General features: G+C 47.5%; 1 protein-coding gene and 1 non-coding gene across 11 annotated transcripts in view; both read right to left on the reverse strand.

Moving 5' to 3' along the window:
• Positions 1–24,321, reverse strand: part of TRERF1 (transcriptional regulating factor 1) — a 206,396-nt gene that overhangs the window by 50,993 nt on the left and 131,082 nt on the right. For all 10 annotated transcript variants that reach the window (XM_061146710.1, XM_061146713.1, XM_061146709.1 and 7 more), the window contains one exon: positions 14,523–14,637. The gene's annotated coding sequence lies outside the window, so the exon portion shown is untranslated. The remainder of the gene's footprint in view (positions 1–14,522; positions 14,638–24,321) is intronic.
• Positions 17,541–17,612, reverse strand: TRNAC-GCA (transfer RNA cysteine (anticodon GCA)). Its single transcript has one exon. It is a non-coding gene; the product is annotated as a tRNA-Cys (tRNA).

Raw genomic sequence — 24,321 nt, forward strand, 5'->3', positions numbered from 1 at the left:
TGAGCGACTAACATGTACACTTGGCCCTTCTGTCTGCGTTTCGGACGGGAGGTACCCCGGGTTATGACGTCAGTGCCACTCTGGGCCATCCTGTCCCAGAGTGGGCCCAGCCTGGGGCAATGCCACGGCCCTTCTGGCCCAGAGTTCTAAGACTTTGGGGGGAATTCTGGGAATCAGGAAACAAGCCAGAAGGACCTCTGGTGTCTGGGGCTGGAGGCCTTCCCAGCGGCATTTCCTGAGTCCGTCCCTCCTCCAGGCCCCTGTGAACCGGGTTCTGGCGGATCATCCTCAGTCCGCCCCCACCTTCCCAGTGGGGGTGAACTCATCGAGGGCAGCTGGAGGCCCCTTCTTGCTCGTCTCCAGGACCCAGCCTGGGCCCCACACCTGGCACTGTGCTAAGCAGCCGTTCGCTCAGTGGAGCCAGACACAGGGCCTCAGCCCCCCTTCTCATTTCCCACCGCCCCGGAGCCCCTGGACTGAAGTCTGACTCAGTGGCTTGGCTGCCCCGGCGATGCCTCCTTAGTCCTCGTGCTGAGTGAGGGAGGCCAGCCTTCCTCATCAGAGGAGAGGGCACCTTGACCAGGCTCCTACAGCCCGTGGGAAGCTGTTGAGGGAGGGGAAGCATAGGGTGGACAGACCCAGGGATGGAATAGGGAAGACACCCTGCAGGAGATGAACTGACGCGTGCTGTCGCGACCACTTTTGAGACCACTTTTGGGAGGGTCTTGTCCCAAATGACAGCACACACCAAGACTGAGGAAAAACTGCATGCTTTAAGTTACAGATGCTTCTAGGAATTCCAGTATTACGGAAAAAAGTTGGAAGTGAATATTCACCTTTGAGTCCCACTGTTGACATTCTGTGTGCAACAGTGAGACCACAGAGCCTGGCTTCCGTCTACCCAACAGCTTTTGAGAGGGCTCAGGAGATCAAGAGGCGGTCCTGCCCTTTGTGAGGTTTGCCCCCTCCTCTGGTAACCCTTCCATCCCTCCTGGGAAGCTCCCAAGCCTGTCTGGACTCACTCAAGACCGATGTCCCCTTGGTCACTGGCTCTCATTACCTCACTGCCTCCATTTCCCGCCAAAATAACTTTCCTTGGGACTTCTCTGGTGATCCAGGGGTTAAGAACCTGCCCTGCAATGTAGGGGACACAGGTTTGATCCCTGGTCAGGGAACTAAGATCGTGGATGCTGCAGGGCAACTAAGCCCAAGTGCTACAACTAGAGAGCTTGCGAGCCACAATGAAAGATCCCGTATGATGCAACAAAGAACCGATGCAGCTGAATCAATAAACAAACAGTAAAAAAATAACTTCCCTTGACTGCTCTAAGATCAGAGGGCCGAAGTGATGCACCCACCAGGGGCCCCAGCAGCTGAAGCAAGAAGGCAGGCATGGGGTTCCCAGAGCCCCAGCCTCGGGGAAAGTCAGGACCAAGCCCTGGGCAAAGATCTGTAGGCCCAGACACAAGTCATTCCTCTGGGTCAGTGCTCAGACGAGAACCAGACCAGAACCTTGGGTGTCCTATTTCTCCACCATTGCTAGACTTTAAGTTCTATAGAGGCAGAACTGTCTTAATACCTCTGCTTTTACATCTCTCCCTTACTTCTCCATGATGGCGTGAGCAGTGTTTGACCCAAAGCCGACCCACTCAGTGTTTAGGGAAAGCAGTCAACAAGACTGTCAAACTTCCCTTCTCTTTTGCATCCACAGGTTGCCAACTTATGTCACACTGAATTAACTGATGCGCCTACAGGAACAAGGACCCCAGGCACAAGAAGGTTTGGGAACATGGTTGGTGCTTGCTCGGCCCCCGACCTCATTTGGGGGAGTGGGTGTTACGTGTGTGGGTGTCTGGGGAGCTGTGGATGAAGGTCGTGAGGTAGGAGTTGGTTAAAGACCCCTTTGCCTGCGTGTGAAAGTGTCTTCGGAGCTTTAATACACTACAAAAACGCATGATGTTGCTGAATGACACCATCCTGCAGTATTCTCTCTGCATTTCTTCTTCTTCTTCTGCAGGCCACGTTGCACAGCTTGTGAGATCTTAGTTCCACAATCAGGGATTGAACCCGGGCCCACAGCACTGAAAGTGCCGAGTCCAAACCACTGGACTGCCGGGGAGTCCTGTCTCTGTGCACTTCATGTGTCAGTTACGTGTCTTCAGGTTGGGTGCAAACCCTCTGGGGGCCAAGAGCTGGGTTCCCAGTGGTGCTTAGAGCAGAGATGGGTAGGGCAGGGCCTTGGTGAACATTTTCAGAGATGAGCACAGCTCTTTTTTCCAAAGGTTTTCACGGTAGAATTTCTGACAAAGCTGCCATCTAGATACCATGTTTCAGGAAACAGGTGAGGAAAGACAGGTCTCTTAAGATCTCCTTGAGTTTCTGTTTAACCCCCTAAGGAGCTGTTTGGGATAGAAATCCCCAGCCTGAACTCCCAGCTGCTCCTGGCTGAGTTGAACCCCCCAACAGTTTAGAGGGGACACGGCACCCTCTGCTTGCAAAACAGACAAGAGGCCAAAGCCTATGACCTGAACCTCAAAAGCTTATTGTCTCAGCAGATGACCCTAACTCCACTTCACAGACAACAGGGGGCTGTAGGTATTCACCCCTCCACTTCCTGACCCCCACACAAACGTCCACCCTCCACCTGCACCCCAACAACTCTCTCTCCACTCATCTTAAATACTGGAGGGCCTGGATCGGAAACATGGGACCCCAAGAGCTCACCTCCCCCACTTCCAATCAGCTATCAATTCTGGTTGGCCTCTCCTCCATAACATTCCCTGACCACCTTCTTCTCTTATCCCCACTGTCCCAATCCACAGAACAGTCCCTTATAGCCGGCCTCACCTGCTCTAGCCTTACCCCCTCTAGCCCACTGTCCACAACACCTCTCTGCTTCAAACCACCAATGCGCCCTCTGTCCACAGGAGAAGCATCCATAGAGCTCAGCCTAGCAGAGGGCCCCACACGATTTGCCCCACCATTCACCCATACACGTCTCGAACCCCCTACATGGAGCCACACAGAGTCTCCAGAATACTGGTCCCTCTGCCTGAAATCCCCCTTTCCCCTTTCTCTTTCTTCTCAACCTACAAGCTCCTGTTCAAACCTATCTTTTATAACGCCTTCCTTGACTCTCAGACATTCAATGAAATGAAGTTTTTACTGAGGGCCCGCTATGTCCCAGGCACAGGGGACACAGTGAGAGGGGTGCAAGACGTGGTGTCAGGGGCTTGCTATCGAGGGATGGGGGAGGGTCAGTGACAGATCCAAGTCTGTGACTGTGATGAGGGGTTTCAGCAGGGGCTGTGACCCCAGCAGAAGGTCGGGGAGAATCCTCTGTGTAACTCGGTGATACAGCCACCTGCAGGATGAGAAGGATGTAACAGGAAAAACAGCGTGGAAAGCTGCCTCCCAAAGTCAAGGACAGCACGGGCAAAGGCCCTGTGGCAGGTGGGAACGCGGTGGACACAAGAGCAGAAAGAAGGCCAGAATGGCCAGAACAGGAGCATAGTAGTGAAACTAGAGAGGGGGCAGTGGCTAGACCACCCCAGGTTTTCAAAGGTTAGGAGTTTTATCTTTACATCAAGAGCAACTGAGGAATAAGCAAAGGGTTTTGAGCAGTGTGTATGTGTTTGTGTGTGTGTGTGTGTGTGTGTGTGTGTGTATACAAGCATGTGTCACTGATCAGATTTCCATTAAGCAAAGGCCACAGGATGGAAGAGAGATCAGCAAACCTTTCTTGTAAAGGGTTGGATAATATATATTTTAGGCTTCACAGCCAGGAGGCAAAATTGAGGTTATGATGTAGACATATATATATATATATATATATATATATATATATATTAATATATATAATAAGAGGAAAAACAAATTTCTACAAACTTCTTGAGGAAACTCAAAATATAAGAGTAATTGAGTATGATTTTCTATGATGTAGATCTAATAAGAATGGAGTTATTTTTTGGAGGGATAACATTTTGTTTAATTGGGTTCAGAGTCAGTGTCTCATATCATCAAATCACCATATGGACAAAACATTTCTAGCTCTGGGCTGTACACAGTCAGGCAGCGCCTGGATTGGCCCACGGGCCATAATCTGTGGACCCCTGGTCAGAACAACTGGCTGCAGGAGGGTGAGTGATGATACTGGATGGATGCAGGGGAAGCTTAGTGACGGTCCAAGCCACGCAGTTCGGATGTGGGTGGTGATGGAGGGGCATCTGGGGGTGAATCTGACGGGACTTAGTGATGAGATGGGCACAGGGGTGTGGGAGAATGAGTGTCAAGATGACGCCTAGATCTGCATCTGTGAAGACGGAGCACCGCGAAAGCACTTTCATTCTGAGACCTATGACAGGAGCTGTCACAGAGGCAGCTGGACCGAGGGCTCCAAGGCTCAGAGAGGCTGGCGAATCCCCTGACAAGCGGGTAAGTGAAGACGGAGACAGGAGGAAGAACGCCTGGAGGGCAACTGAGAATGGCAAGACTCAGGCTGTGCGTCTTGATTACACCACTGAGTGCCCCAGTTCCAGCTGTTTTATCTGCCTCCAGCATCAGACGGGGACCTCTTCTAAGGAGTACCTACTGGGGTCAGCACAATACAGGGCACCCACTGGGAGCTAAGGACACAAGACATGGAAGGAGAAAGAGAGGAATGGGGGACATTTCACTTCTGCAGGCTCATACAGAGAAGAGCCCCCTCCATTCACAATGGAAGCCCACTTCCCACGTCCACCCTCAGAGCCCACCACCTCCCTGGCTAACCTTCCACGGGAGCTGCTTTCCATAAGGGTCATGGGACCTTCCCTGATCACTTAAAATCATTCAAGTGTGTGTGCAAACACACGCACACACAAATCTCCCACTCACCAACTCTGACCACATGATTTGTGGTGATGTATTGACAACATGCCCATCAGCTGTCAGTTCAACATGTCTAAATATTATGTTCCATCACCCACAACATCTTTTAAAAAAAAGTGGCAGTCCCAGTCACAGCAAGGAGGGGAGAAAAGGGAAAAAGCCACAGGTCAACGAAAATCAATTTTCCTTTCTTCCTCCCTTTCTGTTCTTTCTCTTGCCTTTTTCTGAACAGAAGAGTGACAAGCTTGTGGCTCCATCTCTCCAACAGCCCTGGGAAGAGGAGGTCAGGGCTGACATGGAGACTGACCCGCCCTGGCGGCCGTGGGTGTGTCTGCCTGCGGTCAGTGGAGCTCAGAGCAGACCCGTCCCCTGAGGCCACAGCCACGAATCCTCTGGCCCACGTGGAGTCTCTGGTAAGGACAGTGAGGAGTTCATGAGAGGGCGTGCTTGTCCTCATGGCCAACAGTAGCCTTCTGGAAAGCACTGGACAAAGCTCCGACATCCACTATTTTTGTCCCCACCGCAGGCCCGTGAGTTCAGAATTGCTTTCTCCATTTCAGAGATGAGGAAACTCACATGCAAGTGATGATGTACCCATGGCCACACACATGCGACAGGGGGTTAAACCTCCAGCCCTCTGATGCCAGGAGGAAGTGTCCTCTGATACCGTGCGGTGTCCTTCGTTCATCTGTCACAGATCGCAGTAGAATGAAATTACTTCCCCTAGCTGGACCCCTGCAGCGCCCCCCAGTTCTGATGGGTCAAGGAGAGCTGGCTTATACCCTGGTGTAGACACGCCCTGGCCATCAGCTCCAGGCAGCCTTCAACCGTCCAGCATACAGCTATGGAAGTATGAGAAAGAATCTGATGCAACTTACACCCCAAGATCTTTCTCTTGTTAAGTTTAAAAGGCTAGCTTCAGTTCTCTGAAACCTTTTTTTTTTTTTTATACTCATCAGGAACTTTTCTCACTGGAGAGAAACAAAATGGATTATGTGGCAGGCGTTTCCTTTACAGAGGCACCCAAAGCACTCTGGAGTCAGAAGATCAGAGTTCAAATCATTAACATTCCATGGCAAAGTGAGAACTGGGCAGGCCTATCTAATCTCTTTTTTGAGTTTTTCTGGGGCCTCAGTTTTGACATCTGTCAAAGGGGCGTAACAACACCTAGTTGCTCCAGGTTGTGGGTGAAGGTTAAACAGGAGAAGGTTTGGAACGTGCGTGGTGCCCAGGGAGGACTCAAAGAGTCTCACCGCCTGGGTGGGGTTTCTGCTGTTTGGTTTTGACTTGGGTACAGTTTAGATCAGGCTCAATGACTCAGGGATGATTGAATATGTTTAGTTATTTGTTTCCTGGGCAACCTTCAGCCTTCCCTTTTGTTTCAGTGAGCAGCATAGCGCTCAGGGGCAGAAATGGCTAGACGTGGACGCGGCAAGGAAGAGAGAAAAACCACAGCCGTGTGGGCCCCTCTGGTGTAGTGACAGGTAACCTCTCTTCCCCTAACACCCCCCTGAAAGCACCACCACATCTGAGAACATGCACCTTTATCCCCAGGGAAGATCCAGAGTGGCCGTGGAAAGGTTAATGTCCATTTAGTACACTGTTCACCAGGCAGAGGAAGAAGCAAGGGGCGCACAGGCCCACATGACTTGCTCATTGATGAAGGATGCTTCTGGGGCAGGTGGGTCCCTGCAAGAGAGGCCTGCAGATCTCCACGGGTCAGTGCGGCTCGGCAGTGCCTGAGAGGGACTCTGCATGGTCGTGGGTCAGGCCGAGCTCTGCAGCGAAGCTACCGGTAACTGAGAAGGTGTTTTGCTCTCTGGCTGTCTGGCTCACAGACTGCTCAGACTCCAGGAGAAGGAAAGACAGGTAACCCTTGAGTGGCCACCTCAAGCTGAGGGATATTAATGGCTATCATTAAAGCAAGAAGTTGAAAGGGGTGCCGCCCCAGTTACCCGGAAAGAGACATTTCATTCCCTCCACCATGCCTAATAAGGAGATAATCTACTTCCTTTCCTGTTTCAAGGAGGGCTCCAGCTCTCAGATTCCAGGAAATTGGCAGTAACTGTGTCCATATCTGATATTTCCTTACTTGCAGTTACAGCCTCCTGGCCTCTCAAACAACGGTCCCCTTTAAGGGACGTGGGACACGCTGTCTGGCAGGGCTGGCCCAGGCAAGCAGGCCTTGGTGCCCACATCTGCCACCTCACGTGATGGGTGAACAAGACCCTTTCTAGTGGAAGCTCCAAGTCCCTCAGAGTCCATGCCAGCCTCCCAGAAGTTAGGGGGGAAAGGAGGCCAACCCTTGACATTTATTTGGGGAACAGTCCTAGACCTGTTGTTTTTCTGTGAGTTTTGAGCTAAACTATGGAAGCTCCAAAGGAGGAAGAGAGTTCCAAAAGATCACACATGCCAGGAAGACGCCAACCTGAGGGAGAAAGAGCGGAGGCCCCTCGTCATCGGCCAAAGAAGCCCTCAGAACCACACACGACCAACAAGAGCCTCCATATGACTTGAGTGTTCCCAAAACATAAAGAAGAAGGCATCATGGAAGTGCAGAGGAACAAACCCCCGTTTATTTCTACTCCACCGATGACAGCAGCACAGGCTCTCTGTCTCTCCCGCTAGTCCTCCTCCTTCTCCCTCCACTCTCTGACTTCTGGACCAGAACCAAGCCTCCCCCCTCCTCTGGATCATGTGCACACAGATTATCTGCTTCTTCATGGGACACTCACAGGAAATTTAAACATTCTCAGAAGGGGTTCTTCTAAGCCCACTTCCCCTGCCCTCCGCCCCCACCCCCCACCCAGTTGCTGCGTATTCAGGAAATGCAAACCCAATATAAAGATAACCCGGGCCAAACAGAAAAGGAGACTGGCCCTGTGACCTTGTTGGGCAAATGACTTCCCCTCCCTGCATCTCAGACTCAGCTTCTGCAGAATGAAGAGGCTAGACCTGATGGGCTGCAAGAAGCTCCCACTGCCTGCGACCAGCAAGGGCTCAGCTGGGAGAACCTTCCAGACCCTGCCTGTCTAGGGGACACCCAGCAACCTTGAGGCAGAATATTGAAGCAGTAGGGTTTTCTACCACTGACACCTGATCCTTAAAAACTCTGGCTCCCTGGGTGGGCGGGGAGCGCTAGGAGTCAGGACACCTGGATGCCTGTCTCAGTTCTGCTGTATTTTGGAAAAGGAAAGTGAGTGAGTGGGAGAGGTTATCAGAGCAGACTGAAGCTCCAGCTGGAGTGTTTTAATTTTTTTTAAATAGAATAATCTAGGGACTTCCCTGGTGGTCCAGTGGTTAAGACTCTGTGTTTCCACTGTAGGGGGCATGGGTTTAATCCCTGGTTGGGGAACTAAGATCCCACATGCCATGAGGCACTGCCAAAAGAGGAAAAATACAATAACATAAGTATTAAAAAATAGAATAATCTATATGACTAGTATAATACAGATTATTAAAATAGTTTTAGAACCAAAGCCACCCAACAGAGGAGAGGATGGTCAGCCTCCACAGAGGCACTTACAGACTCAACCGAGAACCCATTTCCATTGGCTTCTATGAGGCCATGGCAGCATATGCGTCCTGTGCCCGGAGCACCTCTTGCGTCTCTACCATCATAACCTCAGCCCCCAAACTCCTCACATACTCCCATACGTGATGTGTCACGACTTCCTGGTTCTGGAAAGGGTTTCCACATCTGCGTCTAGGAAAAACCCTGGTATGACTGTATGGGCTCTGCTGACAAGGTGAAGTCAACCAATGAAGAGTATTTAATCTACCAGTTGAGCTCCCCATGGGCAAGGCCAGCTGGATGGTGTAAGTAATCAATCTTGGCTCACAGCCCTGAGTAACTAAAACAGAGGAGGGACAGGAAGCATGAATCATTATCTGGAGAGAGGCTGTTAATAAACTTTGAGGTTTGTAGGCTGGGTGGAGATGGAGTGGGGTTGGCCTGGCCCCTCAGCTAGGTCGAGAACGTCGGTGGACATCTTCTTGGGAGCCAGCCCCCATCCCGAGTGCAGCAACATCAATGCTCAGGCACCTAGAAACCCCCATTGTCCTAGATATTTGAGCCATACTCAGAGAAAGAAGATAAGTAGTTGACTCCAAATAATGTTTTGATCCTCAGAGACTGAATATTTAAAGTCACCAATCCCTGTTTTACAAAAGTGAGTTGGCAGCCTTTATAGACAGGCAAAAAGGCAAATGCATATCCATTCAAGACCATCATGTTCACTGGCCATGAGTGATTAAACACAGGAAACCCGGTGAAACACAAACATTAATTCCAGGACTTGTCAGGGAGCTTGGTATGCTAATGGACGTGGCTTTCTAAGATGGGTCACGGAGGCCATCTGTGGGGCTAGAAGCACAGCATTGGGTCTCACTGGTTCCAGAGAACGCCCATCTCTAAACCTCAGTTCACACTACTTCTACATCGACCGTGTACCAGGTTCCTTTTCTAGCCACCTCACCCTACCTTTCCCCAGGGGCCAGCTCCAATCTTTTCCCTAGCCTTCCCCAGAAAGCCTTCCCCACCCAGTCGAGGACACAAGGCTGTCCCCCTTGAAAACCTACTCTGAATACCTGGCACTTAATCTTTGGAAGGCGTTTTTCCCTTTATGCATTTTTTTGGTCATAAAGTCTTTTAAATGAATAGGCTATTTCTCAGAAGAGTTTTTGCGTCTCAAGCAACTCTGCATTTTTCATAACATTTGCCCACTGTACAAACCCCAGAGTTACTACAAATAGCTGGTGCTAAAACACTGTTGCTTGATAGATACCGAATCAGGAAGTGACACAAATCTAAGCATGATATAAAGTCACTGACTTATGAAAAGGGAGTGTGAAATAAAAAGTAGTCATGTAAGCTGTAAGGATGGACGTAAAATGAACAATGAAGACTACCCATCCTGCCTCTTCTGGACAGATGTCTAGCAGAGTGGGTGTGCCGTCCACTGACTGAGGGACTGGGGCTCCACAAGGGAAAAATTCCCCAGCAAGTGGGGTCACGAGACTCCAGCCCCTTCATGGTTCCATGACAGAGAAAACAACCTGGAGGGAGGGCCAAGATGCTGAAGCGTTCCATTTCTAGAAATGACCATTTCTAGAACTCATGGTTTATAGCTGATGCACACTGGCTAGACCGATGTGTTTTGTTTTCCCTCAGATTATTATTATTATTATTATTATTTTAAAAAACATACCCCAGTGAGGCTGGGAATCTTACATTGACCCTAGATTTCTGCCTCCACTGAACAAAAGCGTGAGCCCGGAAGGGGTCTCTTCTCAGTCACAATGATATTGACTACCATGGGTTGAGTGCCTGTGATAGACTGTAAGCTCTTGTTACGAGCTCTGTATACACACGTCATCTCATTTAGTCCTTGAACCGCTCTGTCTGTGGTCCCCATGTTGCAGATGAAGAAACTGAAGCGCTGAGAGGTGAAGCTAGGACGTGGCAGAGCTGGGTTCAAGCCCATAACGTCTAAGCACCCTGATCTGTGGTCTCCCCTCTGATGAAAGGCTCACCAAGAGAAGACAGGAAAACTAAGAGCAGGAAGGATGGGGATGGGGGTGTGTGGAAAAGAGGCACGGGGAGGGGAAGACACTAGAAGGAGAGAGGGCACGCGGATGAGAGGAAGTTGGGGTCTAGACGAGGTGCACACGGGATCTGGCTGTGGGTCTAGGAGGCCTTTGCCAAGTGGGAACGAAGCAGGAAGGTTGCTGGTGACCACGGGAGAAACAAGCCACCAAAAATGCAGAAGCCATTTCCTCTCTCGAGGAAGATAAACAATAGATTCATAAACAAATTTTACAAAGCTGTTCAGCTATTTAAAGCATTCTGGTAGGAACTTGTATTCTTTGAGAGCATAAAGCTACTCCTGAAAAATGGTCAACAGTTATTTTGGGGAGAGAAAAGGTAGGGAAGGGGGGTGGGGAGGGATATACTCCTTCCGAGTCCCTCACCAGCTAGACCTATGTGCCTGCAGCCCGTTACATGTCCTTTCTGAGCCTTCTGTGAACAAGGAATAGCAATTCTTGCCCCACAGGCTATAGTGGAGAAGAAAGAAGACAGTCCTTCTGGCAATATGGCCCACCAGATACCCTACTTGACCTTCTCAACTGAAACAACTAATGTCCTATTTAAAATAGAAAATAGAAAAATTGTAAGCACACTACTGAACTGGTAAAAATGGAAGGATTCTTCAAAGACCAAAAGCAGGAACCTTGGGATGTAAGAGAACAGCAAAGCTGGCTTTTGCTCTATGGGTTCCTGCCACATCCTATGGATTCTAAGTTTCCCATGAGAACTGCACATGGCTCAGCAAACAGGAGAAATATCTCAGGTCCTACAAACAATTGGGACTCCAAAAGGCTCCCACCTTCAATGAACAAGAAATAGCCCCACAACCCAAAAGGAGACCACAAGGAAACCTGACCTTGGGCTGGGTAGAAAACTGAACTCATAAGCTGGACCTCACACAGGTTTGCAGTCTGAATTCAAGTTCTGGGTAGAAAATGAATTTAAAGTGATTTTTTATTTGAGAGTGCCCCAAGACAACCAGCAGAAGTTAATGCAAAACCTCTCTGGAAAAACCAACTTCAACCCATCCCTCAAATACTTCTCAAAGGAAAATAAGGAAAATGAAGAGCTCAGAGAAACTAACAACAACAAGGAAACATGGCACTATGAGTCCTGGCCAGCAGAAGCAACAGACAGCAGAACCAGACCTGCAAAGAATTCAGATTCTGCAATTACCAGACGTGAAATTCTACAATGTCTAAATAGGAACTTCAATGTAGTAAAGAAAGAAAGAAGTTTGTAAATATAAGCAAGAAATGAGAGGTCATAAACTCACCAAGCAGATTTAAAAAAGAATGGACCAGGTGACTTCCCTGGTGGTCCACTGGTTAAGAACCTGCCTTCCAATGCAGGGGACATGAGTTTGATCCCTGGTCAGGGAATTAAGATCCCACATGCTTTAGAACAACTAAGACCCTGAGCCACAACTACTGGACCTGTGCACCACCACTGGGGAGAAGCCCATGTGCCACAACTAAGACCTGATACAGCCAAATAAATACTTAAAAAATAGTGGACCAGAACTAATAGAAATGATAAATAAAAAAGCTGAATGGAAAAATTTCAATGTATAGATTAAAGAGCATTTGAGACACAGAATAAATTAAATGGAAGACACGTTTGAAGACATTATTCAGAGTTCAGCACAGAGGGACAAAGAGGTAAAAAGCATGGAATAGAGGCTGAGAGATACAGAGAACAGAATGAGAAAGTCCACCACATGCCTAACTGGAGTTACAAAGAGAAGTATCAGAGAGAATGGAAAAGAGTCAATATTCAAAGAATGAAGAGTGAGAATTTTCCAGAATTGTGGAAAGTCACCCATGTTTAGCAGTAGGAATCCCAATGAAACCCAGAATAAAGACAGAGAAACTGACACCTAAATATATAAAAAAGAAGTAGCAGAACACCAAAGAGAACAGCAACATCTTCAACGTTAACTAGAGAGAAATGCCAGGTCACTTATAAAGGAACAGTAACTAGACTGACAGCCAACTTCTCAGTAACACTGAGAGCCAGAGGCAGTGGAATAAGGGTTTCAGTGACAGAAGAGAACATATTCCAATAAAGTTACCTCTCAAAACTGAGAGCAAAATAAAGACAGCTTCATGTCAACAAAAACCAAGCGGAAACAAAACAAAAACAACTTGAAAGTTTACTACCAATAGATTCTCACTAAAAGATAATTCAAATGGATTTATTTTAGGCAGAAGGAAAATGATCTCATGAAAGAATGGTGAGAAAAGAATATGAGTACATCTATACATACACGTATAAAAACAATGATGTCTAACTTGCAGGGGGTAAAATAGAATAGAAAGAAAACCTAGGATAATAATTGTACCTAAGTCGGAAGAAGCAGTGGTTAGAATTAAACCAGTTTATGATTCTTGAATTTTGGGGCAGGAAGGTAAAGACATTTTATACTTTGTTAAGTATGCCTATTAAAATAGATGGGCTAAACATTGAAAGAACAGACACAGAGCACATAAGTTCCAAATAAGAAGACAGAAGATGGAATGAGGAAGGAAAAAAATCTCAATTAAAAAGAAACAGTAGAAAAAACTGAAAGTATATAAAGATGGTAGAAATGAATCCCTATTCATCAATTAGATATACCTGTTCTAAGTATCTATGTGTCAAACAGCACTGCCCTAAAATATACAAAGCAAATTTTTTGGCAGTACAAGGAGAAATGGACAAATCCAACAGGGGATTTTTAACAGGTCTCTTAATAATTGAAAGACAGATAAAAACAGAAAAGGACATAATACATATAATTTGAATAGCACAGTGAACTATATTATTTTAATGATCATATATAGAAAACTACTAAATAGCTAATAATTGGAGAGTACACACTTTTTCAAGCACTCACGAAACATTTAAGAAAAAACTTGAAAACATACAATATTTAAAAGGAGCATGCAGAAATGGTTCAGGGCTTATTTCAAAATCTTTCCAAGGATCTATACCTGTTTTGTCTTAAAAGAGACAAAGACCCTGTCTTTTTTGCTCACTGATATATCTCCAGGGTCTAGTACAGTGACTGTCACAAAGGAGGAACTTAATATGTCCTGAAGAATGAATGGAGAATGGAGTCTGTGTTGAGGAAGGTACAGGTCAGGTGGGCAACTGGCAGGACCAAACTGGAGGTGATGAAGTCCCTTCTAACATGGAGGGCACAAGAGAACAAGGTGAGTGACATCAGTCTCCAGAGAGAATTTTCTCTTCAAGAAAAGCAGAGTCATGACAGTCATCATCAAATTCAAAGAGGGTCATGTGGAAGAGACTTTGAAAGCCCAGTCTTTCGGGCTCCACGTAGCAGAACAGAGGAGAAAAGACAGAAATTGCAGAGAGGAAGTATTTGTCCCAATATTAGTAGGAATTTTCTAACAATTCACTGTTCAACACTGGCCAAGAATTGGCCCCTTCTAAGGCCCCTTTTGACCCTGCGTGGGAAAGGAGACTCCGTGTAGGGCATTCTGCGAGTCCCAGGCCATCCACCCAGTTCTACCCTATTCCAGAGATCCCTTCACCCCCAGAGTCCTGGATGCGGTTGTTGTTTAGTCACTCAGTCATATCCGACTCCTGTGATTCCATAGGCTGTAGCCGCCAGGCGCCTCTGTCCATGGGATTTCCCAGGCAAGAATACTAGAGTGGGTTGCCAAGCTCCCCTCCAGGGGGTCTTCCTGACCCAGGGATCAAACTTGAGTCTCCTCCATTAGCAGGCAGATTCTTTACCACAGAGCCATCAGGGAAGCCCAAAACACCTGATCCCTAAAAGACCTGTCCAAGGCCCCAGATTCAGAAGGTAGTGGAGGAGTAATGACAGCTTCAGTCCCCAGAAACTCAATTCCGTGTCCTTTCTGCTTCATCACTGGGTTCTCCATTAACCGAAACAAAGACATTTTGCCCCAATAGGCTGACATGCACCTTTTCAGTCTACCCACATCCCAGCAAACACTATTTTTCCAGTACATGGCAAGTGATTACAAAATCATAGCAAATTAGTTCAAATGAAAAATGCATACACCTTCCAGGAGTAGGAGAGCAAACTCACCTTGACTTCTGCAGCAGATGGTTGAGATGGGGGCCTGGCTCTGGAGGCTTCTCCTGCGGCCGGCCAGTCATGCTGCTCTCATGCTGCTGGGCAGGTGGGGAGAGGAGGCCTGATTCTGTGGGAAAAAGAGAAGAGAGAGTCACTCCATCGCTTGTTCCCAGCTCTCCATCACCAGCGTGCCGAGGACACTATCCAGAAGCCGAGGGAGCTCACCCACTTTCATGTCACTAGGGAGCAGACATGCACGGGATGGATGTTTCCCACGCCCTCCACTGTGCCAGGCAGGGATCTAAGGAGCGAGGCTACAAAGATGAATTAGACGCAGCCCCTGCTCTCAAGCAACAACAGCCTAGCAAGACAGAGAAGAGACGTACATGTGTTTCATTACAAGATAATTTGGTAAGTGCTGCAATTTCCCCAAATTCATTCAACAGCCTACCTGTCCCACAGGGGGCGGAGACAACTTACAAAAAAGCGCCACAGTACAGGGCTTCTCAACCTATATGTGATGAAGGACCAGTTCTTTAATTTCCAATCCATCACAGATGAATACTTTTATAAAATATAAGATAAAGGAAGGGGTAGAAAAATGAAGTGACAAAGATATTCATACAAAGTACAAGCCTTCTTCTAATGATTCAACAGCTTACTTGGTCAAATCGGCATGGAAGCATCTCAGGGCTTACTCTCAATTTCTGTACTGATCTGGTCAACAGTTTGCAGACCAGTACCATTCCACACACCACGGCTGAGAAACACCACTACAGGAAACGTTTACACAAGCTGTGACTTTCCTAAGACGGCTGGCTGAGCTCTTGGTTGAGAGAGAGTCGCTAGAAATAAAATGATGTCAAACTCACCCTCTAGACTACAGTACAGATTGCTCAGAGAATCTCTCTCCAAGAAGCAAGAGTTATGACACAGATGTTGGGAAAGTGCGGCGTTGGGGTGTCTCTTCAGAGGTGGTGGCACCAATTCACTGGGTTCATGGGAACCTAGTCAGAAGTTGTGCCTGGAGCCCTGTCCTGCTCTACCTTGAACGTCTAACCGTAACTATGGCAACCCCAGCCAAAACGACCACCCAGAATTGAAGAACAAAGTGTCATCTATTAAAATGGACTGAGACGTTTCAGAAAATAAATCATTTCCAAAATGTCAAGAGGGCTGCTGCTGCTCATTCCTACTATTTAACGCTATAAAAATGATTTTTTTTTTAAATTGAGAAATCTTTTGTCTGTGACAGCCAGCTCCCAAAAAAGCCTTTAAATGCCTATTGCCTTAATACTTGAGGGAGAGATTACAAGTCATTTTCCCCCATTTGAATGCTTAAGAGAAAGTGCTCATTCCTCTAAACTTGCAGCTTTTAAGTAGTTCTTATTTTAAACTTTAGAAGAAGATATCTCTGCAGAAGAAAAACTTCCCTTTTTAAAGTCTTTTTTTTTTTAATGCATACACATATACGCTCTCACTCCCCGCTTCAAATGCTAAATCATCTGCAATTTGGGAGTTTGTTGCTCATGAAATTCTAGCGATAAGCACATCATAAACATTCCTATAGCAAGAGAATGCTTTTGAAGTGACGTCTGTGATGCTATAAAGATTGTCTATCATTATCTCTGAACGTTGGTGAAGAGAAGGTTATGGGAATAACTATTTGTGTATAAATAAGTCAATAGAGTAACTGGGCAACTTCCACAGCAGACCTTACCAAGAAGCTAAACCAGAGAATAAGCTGGGAAGCAGGGATGGACCCCGCTCAGGTTTCATGAAGAAGTGTGCCATCCTTACTCTCAACATGGGACAACAACTCTCCAAGCTCCCCCACAGGAGCAGAAGCCCTGGGATCCAGTCTCAAAGGCAAGATTAGCTTAAACAACCACACCACCAACTTTTATATATCAGGTGCTGGGTTACATTCTAATGATCTCAAAATGGGTTCTTCTTCAAAGAGACACAAGGGAGACATATAAACAGGCGATCCCAATCTCCCCTGCCTGTAAGAAGAGTATATTGGCTGGAATTAAGGGAAAGGAAATGAAGTTAACTAGTTCCATCCACCTATCCAACCATCCAGTGGTCTATCCATTGTTGACTGAGTGCCTGGTACAGAGCAGGCAAGTTAAAGCACTAGGCATACAACAGTTGAGACTGATGTCATCCCTAGCTTCATGGAACTTATCCTCTAGTGGGGGAACCAACATCAAATATTAGGAAGAACTATAATAGCAGTGTGCTCTGAAGAAAGCATGATGACCGTCGTAACAGTATATATCAGAGGCAGATCTAGCACGGGAAAGGGTCAGTGGTGAATTCGCAAAGAATTGATCTTTAATCTGAGCCCTAAGAATAAATTAGTGAAGCAAAATAGGGAAAGCAGGAGGGAAAAGACAGAAAGAAAAGGTGCTGTAGGCAGGATGAACAGCCTGTGCCAAGATCCTGTGACAGAAAGAACATGGCATGTTCTAGCTATGAAAGGAGGCTCTTAATGGGGATCGAATCGGTTCTTGACCTCACTCCACGCTTCCACTGCTGTGGTTTTCAGGGCATGCAGGTTTTTCCAAAAGTGCCCAAGAAGTTACCTAGGGCAAGCCTGGAAAGAAAGACAGATGCGTGTCTGCTAATTTTCTTTCTTCCTAAGTTGGCACAAGGCATCCAACACAGGGGCCACAGTGCCCACCCTCTCAGTTTACAGCAAGTTTTGGGATTCACCTATTTTTCTCTTCAACAGTGGTAACTTGGCCAAATCCAGTTTGACCACTGGTGAAAATCAGTTGGTCAATGCTGACACAGGCAGATAGTGGGTGTGGGTTTTGGGATATGAATGAACATTCTAAGCTGCGTGGTGAATGCTACTGTATGGAAGGTCACTATCATGCAGAGAGCATGAGCTTTGGGGCCAAGCAGTTCAGTTCAGTTGTTCAGTTGTGTCCGACTCTTTGCAACCCCACGGACTGTAGTCCATGGAATTCTCCAGGTCAGAATACTGGAGTGGCTACCCTTTCCCTTTTCCAGGGGATCTTCCCAGCCCAGGGATCGAACCCAGGTCTCCTGCATTGCAGGCAGATGCTTTACCAGCTGAGCCACCAGGGAAGCCCAAGAATACTGGAGTGGGTAGCCTATCCCTTCTCCAGCGGATCTTCCTGACCCAAGAATCAAACTGGGGTCTTCTGCATTGAAGGAGGATTCTTAACCAGCTGAGATACCCGGGAAGACTGGGGCCAAGCAGACCTGGGTTCAAATCTGGACCCGCCCCTCACTGGCTTGAACCTTCCACAAAATGGAGTTAGCAGTGCCTTCTTTGCTGGGATATCAGCAAGAGCGTAGGTCTCGTATTGAGCACATTTCCCAGTTCCCAACTGGCCCCGGATAAGTGGAACGTTACTATCATACACCAGTGAGTAAAGACAGTTCCAGCTCCTCTCTCAGCATGGAAATCAACAGGAAGCCATGACACCATTTCCGGAGGTGGTATGGGGGCTAAAAAGCAGAGACATCATTTTGCCAACAAAGGTCCGTATAGTCACTGGTTTTTCCAGTAGTCATGTATGGATGTGAGTAGTAGATCAATCCCAGTCGTGTCCGACTCTTTGTGACCCGATGGACTATAGCACACCAGGCCTCCCTGTCCATCACCAACTCCCAGAGCTTGCTCAAGCTCATGTTCATCAAGTCGGTGATGCCATCCAACCATCTCATCCTCTGTCGTCCGCTTCTCCTCCTGCCTTTAATCTTTCCCAGCATTGGGGTCTTTTCCAATGAGTTACTTCTTCACATCAGGTGGCCAAAATACTGGAGCTTCAGCTTCAGCATCAGTTCTTCCAATGAATATTCAGGACTGATTTCCTTTAGGACTTGACTGGTTTTATCTCCTTGCAGTCCAAGGGACTCTCAAGTCTTTTCCAACATCACAGTTCAAAAGTATCAGTTCTTCAGCGCTCAGCTTTCTTTATGGTCCAACTCTCACATCCATACATGACTACAGGAAAACCCATAGCTTTGACTATATGGACCTTTGTCGGCAAAGTAATGTCTCTGCTTTTTAACACGCTGTCTAGAGTTGGTCATAGCTTCTCTTCCAAAAAGCAAGCATCTTTTAATTTCATGTCTGCAGTCACCAATCTGCAGTGATTTTGGAGTTGGACCATAAAGAAGACTGAGCACCAGAGAACTGATGCTTTCAAATTGTGGTACTGGAGAAGATGCTTGGGAGTCCCTTGGACTGCAAAGAGATCAAACCAGTCAATCCTAAAGCAAATCAATTCTGAATATTCATAGAAGGATTGTTGCTGAATACTTTGGCCACCTGATGTGAAGAGCTGACTCATTGGAAAAGATCCTGATGCTGAGAAAGACTGAAGGCAAAAGGAAAAGAGGGTGGAAGAGGACGAGATGGTTAGATAGCATCACCGACTCAATGGACGTGAATCTGAGCAAACTCTGGAAGACAATGAAGGACAGGGAGACCGGGCAGGCTGCAGTTCATGGCATCGCAAAGACTCAGACACAGGACTTAGCGACTCAACAACAATAACAATAACAACAATGGGGGCTTCAGGGCAGCTTTGCAAGAGCGCAGGGTTCCCAATGACTCAGTTTCCTGCACCCTCACAGATTCCCACCGCTATGCTCAGAGTTCCCAGAGGGCAGTCCCACCGCACCAGGGCTGACCGTCACTGAGTCACAGCTCGTTGGACCCAGGTCCACCCTCTCTGGATGGGACTTACAGAGGGCTCCACCCAAGGGGCTGTGGGCCGGCAGCCAGCGGACTCAGATTCCAGTTCCAGCTCCACCACTCATGGCTGGGGCTCTCTGACAAACAGCCGAGTTCCAGAAGGTAGAGGAGCTGAAACAACTACCACATCCTGAAGGACACAGGAAATGCCTTGCTGCTGGGCCTTCCCGGACGTGCCCGAATATTGAAAACACTCCTGCAGGGTCACTGCTGTACCACCGGGTCACAGGTGAGGAGACGGAGGCCTGCTGGTTCATCCCAGACTTGTCCCAGACCTGAGCGTTGGAGCCAGAATGGGAAGCTGGGAAGCCCTTCCTCTTTAGCACTGCACCACCTTCAGTTCAGTTCAGTCACTCAGTCGTGTCCGACTCTTTGCGACCATGAACCGCAGCACGCCAGGCCTCCCTGTCCATCACCAACTCCCGGAGTCCACCCAAACTCATGTCCATAGAGTCGGTGATGCCATCCAACCATTTCATCCTCTGTCGTCCCCTTCTCCTCCTGCCCTCAATCTTTCCCAATATCAGGAATGGAAATCTTAGCTCTTTTCCACACAACCAATGAGAATGCAGCCTAGGAAGGCTCTGTGACTTTCCAGGGACCAACAGGCACCCAGCCATCAAGCAAGGCCAGACTATTCCCCTTGCCCTCACACGGCTCTCAGGGCTTCAACTTCCCTTCTGCACACAGTGGTGACTAATGTTGCCTTACTGACCACTCTGTTGTTACAGTGATGGAGAGAATGAAGATTTAAGAGTTTTGGGAGGGAAAAATCTAATACGAGACATGAACATTTTAGATGGCTATCAAGAGGCTCAAACCAAAAAGGAAGGGTCCCCGTCGGCCACAAAGCAGTTGAAAAGAACTGCTCCCATCCCTCTGGGCCAGGAGCAGGGTGCAGCCGGGAGAGGGGAGAGGACAGAGGAGATAACTGTGGAGCTTCTGAAATGGGAAGCAGGGCCCAATGAGGTGTAAAGAATGCCCTCCAGGCCACCCACAAGAAATCAGAAATTGGCACAGATTTTTACAAGAGGAAACCAGGAGGGGGGAGGAGAAAGAAATTGAGGAGGAAGAGGAGGAATTCAATCTGTAAATTTAATATGAGAACATCTAAGAAACAGGGTGGAGCGTAATCAATGCAGTGAGAAATCTCAGGCTCCAGTCGCTTAAGGGCCACCCATCCTGTCAATGAGTTCTCTAGCATAGAGATGATGGTGACATTGTAGAAGATCTAATTTTCAAGTGAGACACATCCCATCCACAGCCAGGGAGGCCTAGAAGCTTCTCTGATGCAGTGAAAATTCCCATTCTCTCTCCAGACAGCTCTCCTCCTCTGTTGATGCCTCACTCCTACCTCCATGGAGGTTGCAGAAAGAATAATTCACAGGACTAGGAGAGGGGGTTCCTGCCCAGACCATTATGAGAGACATGTGGCCACTTTATCAGGCCCTGATGCTCTAAGTTATTCCAGAACACAGAAGCTTGACCGTATAGCAGCTCAAACACTGAGAGTGTATCAGAGGACTCATAGTAGATCGACAGTGGATGGCAGGCCTCCATCCACTCTCCAACCTCCTCAGGACTCCTATCTCTTTGTGCACAACCCCATCCAGTTTGTCTTTCAGGTTTTCATACACTCCAAGCTCTTTCCTACCCCAGGGCCTTTGCACATGCTGGTCCATTTCAATAGGATGCTCTTCTCCTAGCTCCCCGCTCATTAATGTCTAGTTAGCTTTCAGAGTACAGCTTCAGTCAGACTTCTTTGACTCTCCAGAAAAGCAAGTGTTGTAACAGTCCTTATCACAGTTGCAATTAATTATGTGATTAAGGAATGGGCCTCCCCAATCAAGACAGTAATCTCTCCGAGGGCAAGGGCAAGCGTCTGCTTTTTGCACCATCATGCCCCATGCGTGAGTTCTCAGTTCTGTCTGTCAGCAGTTCTCAGTCCTGTCTGCACATCAAAACCACCTGAGGGAGCTTTAAATAACACAAATACTTGGGTTTCACCAAAACCTATTAGACAACAGTGCTTCAAGTTTGCCAGAAGGTGGTAACACGTGACCGAGGCTGAGAACCGCTGACCTAAGGAGGCCGTGAGTGCTGGACTGCTGCCCTGGAGCTGTCTTGAAGTGGCCCAGGGAGTAACAGTAGGACCTTGCTCCATTTCCTTGTGGATAAATGTATCGTTTAAAAGTTGTTTTCCACCGCAGAGATTAAATTTGAGGAAATTCCGCAAGAGGGAAACAAAATCCTCATTGTTAGAGAGGAATACTATTTCTTTCATAAAGCACTCCTGCTGCAGCTCCCACCCTGACACGCCTCTGTACACTAACCCCAGTTTATCATCTTCATCCTCAGAGCCACGGGATTAACCTGACACGTTCCTGAGATACACTTAACTACTGGGGTCAGTCAGTCAGTCAGTGAAGTCGCTCAGTTGTGTCCAACTCTTCGCAACCCCATGGACTGTAGCCTACCAGGATCCTCAGTCCGTGGGATTTTCCAGGCAAGAATATTGGAGTGGGTTGCCATTTCCTTCTCCAGGGGATCTTCCCAACCCAGGGATCGAACCCAGGTCTCCCGCGTTGTAGGCAGATGTTTTACCGTCTGAGCTACCAGGGAAGCCCACTATCTGGGGTAATACCCCCTAATTCAAAAAATCAAGTCAGGTCCAGCTATGCTATGCAGTAGAATGCAAAACTTCACAGGACATTTTATTAAAACAGAAGAATTCAAAGCCAGTTCATGCCAGGACAGGCCCTCCAGGCGAAGCCCCAAGCTGCAGGTTGAGGTGCTTTGCTGAAACTCGCCCATGGGGCACAGGGGTGGGGGACCTCACCCGGGGTGCAGGCGGGCCATCTGCACTGATCTGGCCTTTCCAGGGCAAGCTGAGAGCAAGCCACCCCTATTCACTCAGCTCCCTTTACTAAAGAGGAAAGAGTAAGTGCTACATGCTAAATGTTCTATACTTGCCCCATTCCCAAATACTTATGTTGAAATCTTAACCCCCAAATTGGTTAAGATTGGTAGGCAGGGGCTGTGGGAGGTGTTTAGGTCATGAGGGTGGGTGGGGGTCTCGGGAACGTGATTAGTGCCCTTATCAAAGAGGTCCCACAAGCCCCTCATTCCTCCTGCCATGTGAGGACACGACGAGAAGGCACTAGCAATGCACGAGGCAGTGGGCCCTCACAGAAGGTGGCCATGCTGGCACCTTGCTATTGGACTTCCAGCCTCCAGAATCATGTGACATAAACCTCTGTTGTTTACAGGCCACTCTCTGTTGTATTTCGTGGCAGCCCAAATGGACTAAGACAGTAAGATGAGTGAAAAAAAAAAATCCAACCTCTTAATCATACATACAGGAACAACGCCAATTCTCTGCTAGGTTTCACCAGCCCAACAAAAGCACTGTTTGACCAAGTCCCAAATCCCATGGCCCTTGAGAACTGGACCATCACTTAACCCACTGTAGAATGAGCTCTCCAGCATATGGCTTGAGCGCCCAGAAGGACCACCTGGAGAAGTTTAGAACAAAGCTTCACTTTGTATTCACTAGGTTGGCAATAACAACAACAAGTGTCAGTGAGGATGTGGAGAAACTGGAACCCTTCTGCATTTCTGGCAGGAATGGCGCAAGCTGCCCTAGAAAATAGTGGAGCAGTTCCTTTAAACCTTAAACACAGAGTTACCAATGACCCAGTAATTCTGCTCCTAGGTATAAACCCCAAAGAGCTGAAAACAAGTACTCAAACAAAAACTCATTCACAAATGTTCAAAGCAGCTCTGTTCTGTTCAGAACAGCCACAAATATGGAAATGACCCAAACGCTCCATCAACTGACTAACAGATAAATCTGGTACCTACATACAATGGAATATTATCCAGCCATCAAAAGAACGAAGTTCTGATACCTGCTCCAACGTGAATGACTCCTAAAAACATTAAGTGAAAAGAGACACAAAAGATCACATATTGATTGGTTCATTTCATCCAAAATACCCACTGGTGAGTCCATGGAGACAGAAAGCAGACCAGTGGTTTCCAGGGGCTGGGGTTGCAGGGAGAATGAGGAGGGGTGGCTGCTTAAGGGGTATGGGGTTACCTTGTGGGCTGATGAAAATGTTCTGGAACCAGACAGAGGTGATGGCTGCACAACACTGAGAATGCACGAAACGCCACTGACCTCTATACTCCAAAGGGTCAATGGTTAATTTTATGCTATGTGAATTTTACCTCGATGAACCATGAGAGGCTCTGACTCAGCAGCTGTGGGCTGGGCCCAGGGACCTGCTTTTCCAAAGAACATCTGAGTGTTTGTGATGGGGGTGGGGGTGGGGGTTGTCTCAGGCATGGCCTGAATATCAGGGCTGATGTGTGTAAATTGTGCCTTTTTTTAAAAAAAAATGTTTTAAATTTTATACTGGAGTATAGCCAATTAACAATGTTGTGATAGTTTCAGGCCGACAACAAAGGGACTCAGCCATACATATACATGTATCCATTCTTCCCCAAACTCCGCCCCCATCTAGGCTGCCACATAACATTGAGCACAGTTCTCTGTGCTATATAGTAAGTCCTTGTAAGTTACCCATTTTAAATATAGCAGTGTGTCCATGTCCATCCCAAATTCCCTAACCATGCCTTACTCCCATCCTTCCCACCTTTCTTCTCTAGGATCCTGAGTCTGTTTCTATTCTGTAAATAAGTTCATTTGTATCATTTCTTTTTAGATTCCACACATAAGGGATGTCATTGAATATTTCTCCTTCTCTGTCTGACTACCTTCACTGGGTATGACACTCTCTAGGTCCAATTGATGCCTTTTCTTTAGATGGATCAGCAGTACCTGCTGTTATTTCCCAAGAGCCCAGTATGGACCAGGCAGACATTGGGCTTGGTACTTTCAAGTAGAGTACTTCAGAATCACACTGCAAGGTGGGAATGGTCACTGTTTCATTTTATAGATGAGGAAACAGAGGCTCAGAGAAGTTAAGTAAGTTGTCCAGGGCGCACAGCTGAGTTACAGCAGATTCACACCAATATCTGTCTGACAGACTATATTTTTCC

The sequence above is a fragment of the Dama dama genome, chromosome 7 (assembly GCF_033118175.1).
Source record: "Dama dama isolate Ldn47 chromosome 7, ASM3311817v1, whole genome shotgun sequence".
Lineage (NCBI taxonomy): Eukaryota > Metazoa > Chordata > Mammalia > Artiodactyla > Cervidae > Dama > Dama dama.